The following is a 3401-nucleotide window of genomic DNA, read 5'->3' on the forward strand; positions in this document are numbered from 1 at the left end:
CACTGAGCTATCAAAGCAATCTCTCTGTAAGCACTGGTCTGACTATGATATTCTTCTCTCTCCCCCAATCAATAACCTTCAGTGGCTCCCTATTCCACTAGGATTAAATATAAAATCATCTGTATGCCCTTCAAAGCCCTTTAAGACTTGGTGCTTTCTAGTCATCTTATCACTTCTTAATGAGGCCTATTCACTGAATGGGCAATATCTCACTCTAAGTGAGTACCTGAAAAGGCCTTAGCCTTAAAGGTCCAGGGTCTCCCATTGCATCCTGGGTCATCTCTAATCTCTAATGATGAATATCAGGTCACAGGATCCAAATGGCTCTGGAGGAGAAAGTGAGGCTGGTGACCTTGTACAGCCCTCCCTCACTCAAATCAAAGTCAACTGCAAGTCATGTCATCATTTCCCTGATGCCATGGTCCTCTTCAAAAATGAAGGACAAACAAAACAACATTTCACTCCCCATTATGTCCTCTGCAATTCAGTAATATTCATTATTCTTCATATGAAATACTCCATCTTCAGACTCAGTATATTTTCACTGACTGTCCCCTATGCCTGGATCTCTTAATCTACTTGTGTGTTCCTTCTGGCTTCCTGCAAATCTCATTTAAAATTTCACCTTCTTCAAAACTTCCTTCCTTACTCTACTTAATGCTAGTGCCTTCCCTTTGAGATTACCTCCAATTTACCCTGTATATATTTTGTTTGTATATAATTTTCCATTTTGTCTCCCCTATTCGATTGGAAACTCCCCAAAGACAGGTACTGTTTTTACCTTTCTTTGCCTCCCCAGTGTTTTATATAGTCCCTAGCACAAAGTAAGTTCTTTATAAATGTTTATTGACTTGACTTGATAACAGATAAACATCCTAAATTTCCCAGGTCCAAGCACAGGCTCTTATAGTACTCAATTAGAGATATCTTCCATGTCAACTTCAAAATTTGAATGGCTACTTTCAGACTATTGATGCAGCTATAAATCAATCTAACTACACTGTTCTCTAGTTAACATCCTCAATTTTGTTCACTGGATAACATATTGTTGTTTTTCCTTCATTCTTGAAGAGGACTGTGGCATCAAGAAGGTGATTGTCTTTAAGTGAGGGAGGGCTGTGCAAAGTCTCCAGCCTCACCTTTTCCTCCAGAGCCATCTGGTTCCAGTGGCAAAGATATAGATCAGGATGACTGGAGATGGCCCCCATAGGATAACATAAAAGACTTGATCCCCCATAGGATAACATAAAAGACTTTGCCCTACCAACTTAGTAACTTTGTAACAACAGAAGTGAGGTTGGTCTGGTCTGATAGTCTTTGGTGAAACCACGTTGATTCTCTGTGATCATTAATTCCTTTTCCAAGTTTTCAATCACTATCCATTAAATAATATGTTCTAGAATAATTTCAGGAATAACATTCAAAATAATTGGTGTGCAGTTTGCCAACTCTACTCAATTTCCTTTGGGGATAATCTTGGTCCTTCTCTAATACTATGCTACCTTTTCCATTCTCAAAATTCTTTCAAAGACCACTGACAGTGGTTCAGGAAATCACAGCTGCCTCCTCTTTCAGTATTGTGGAGGTATAGTTTTTTGGCCCTGTCAGCTTGATCTCATCAAGGGCAACTACTTATTTTCTTATCTTGGATTTAAATTACCATTAGTTTCTCTTCTCTTCTTCTTAGTCCAAAGACCAGTATCCTTGACATAGTAAATAGAAACAAAATTAAAATTGCTTTTTCTCTTCATCATCCTATCCATGCCAAGTAGCACACCTTTACCTCCTTTCATCCCATTCACAGCATTCCTCCTCAGCCTAAGCTTTTTCTGAGCTTTATTTCTCCTGACATGATTTTGCAGGACTAGGTTTTGTGTTTTTTATTCATCCTCTATTACATGTTGTTGTTCAGTCATTTTTCAGTTGTGTCCAACTCTCCTGACCCATTTGGGGTTTTCTTGGCAAAGACAGTGGAGTGATTTGTCCTTTCCTCCTTAAGATCATTTTATAGGTGAGAAAACGAAAGCAAACAATGTTAAGTGACTTACCCAGGGTCACACAGTTAATAAGTGTCTGAGGCCAGATTTGAACTCCTGAAGATTAGTCTTCCTGACTCCTGAAAACTGGGAGCTCTTATCTATTGTTCTACCTAGCTGCCCTATTACATACTCATTCATTTTCTGTGTCCATTAAAACAAATATCTGAAGTGTAGTGCCTCCGTGTTCTAAACACTATTTTTATACACATACATACTTACGTATGTGTATATATGTGCATGTACATACATAAACACACACATGTACATACACACATATATGGAGAGAGAGAGGAATATAGACATAAAATGCATAGAACAGAATTCTAGACTGTATTTCATGTAGTTGGTCACTTCTTTTTCTTGGAACTCTGGACTTTGGAAGCTAGGTGGCTTTGGAAGCTTAGAGGACTGAACTTGGAGTGAGGAAGACTTCAAACCAAGTTCAAATCTAGCCTCTGACACTTACTAGCTATATGACCCTGGGCAAATCAGTTAATCTCTGTCTACCTCAATTTCCTCAACTATAAAGGTAAAATGGGGATAATAATAGCATCTTACTGACAGTGCTATTGTGTGGACCAAATGAGATAAAAGTTGCAAAGTACTTAATATAGTGTCTAACACATAGTAGGTACTTTTTTTTTCCTGCACCAAAGCCTTTACTGACAACTGGACAGCACGGGGCCCAGCGCCCGCTGCCCTTCCCAGCGGAGGGAACCACAGCTTCAGGGGCACGGCTGCAGGTTTGGCCATGCTCCATCATGGACGCTCCGAACGCACTGGGGACGGGCAGCTGCTTAGGCCATCTGCTTCTTCAGCTCCGCCACCACCTGCCCGGGCTCGGGGAACTTCAGCTTTCGGGGGGGGGACCCTTTTTAATCCCGCTCCAGAGCTCCAGACGGCTGCAGTCAGGGCGCTGCAGCGTCACCTCGAAGCTGCTCCTGCGGGGCTTGGTGGGGCCCAGCAGCACGGACACCTCTGGGCGGGCCAGGCGTAGCGCCTGGCTCACCGCCTGTGCATGGCGTGTGTACACACGTCAGCTGCGGCAGTGCCCAATGACCACGCGGGCCTCTCCCGCGCCCCGCTGTGCCATTTTCTCTGGCTTCTCGGCTTCCCCATCTGCCGCCGCGTCCGCCTTGCGCTTCCTCCTGCGAGGAGCCATGGCCAGGCGGGGGACAAAGCACGTGGAGATTACCAGCCTGAAGCGCGCGCTGCCCGGCTCCCACATAGTAGGTACTTAATAAATATTTATTCCTTTTCCCCCCTTTTAGGACATTAAGTACTATCCTAATTTTCCTCTTCATCTTTGACTTGTTCCTTTTAGCTCCCATCCTCCAAATAGGGACATCTCCCAAAGCTCCA

The 3401-nt window shown here is 43.2% G+C and overlaps 1 pseudogene; it reads right to left on the bottom strand.

The window, feature by feature from the left end:
- Window positions 1-2768: 2768 nt before the first annotated feature.
- On the bottom strand, window positions 2769-3201 carry LOC138144615 (selenoprotein H pseudogene; annotated as a pseudogene).
- Window positions 3202-3401: the final 200 nt, after the last annotated feature.

The sequence above is a fragment of the Petaurus breviceps genome, unplaced genomic scaffold, assembly GCF_028583685.1.
Source record: "Petaurus breviceps papuanus isolate PSGF00001 unplaced genomic scaffold, PetGlider_PUasm1.0 90702, whole genome shotgun sequence".
In the NCBI taxonomy this organism is placed as follows: domain Eukaryota; kingdom Metazoa; phylum Chordata; class Mammalia; order Diprotodontia; family Petauridae; genus Petaurus; species Petaurus breviceps.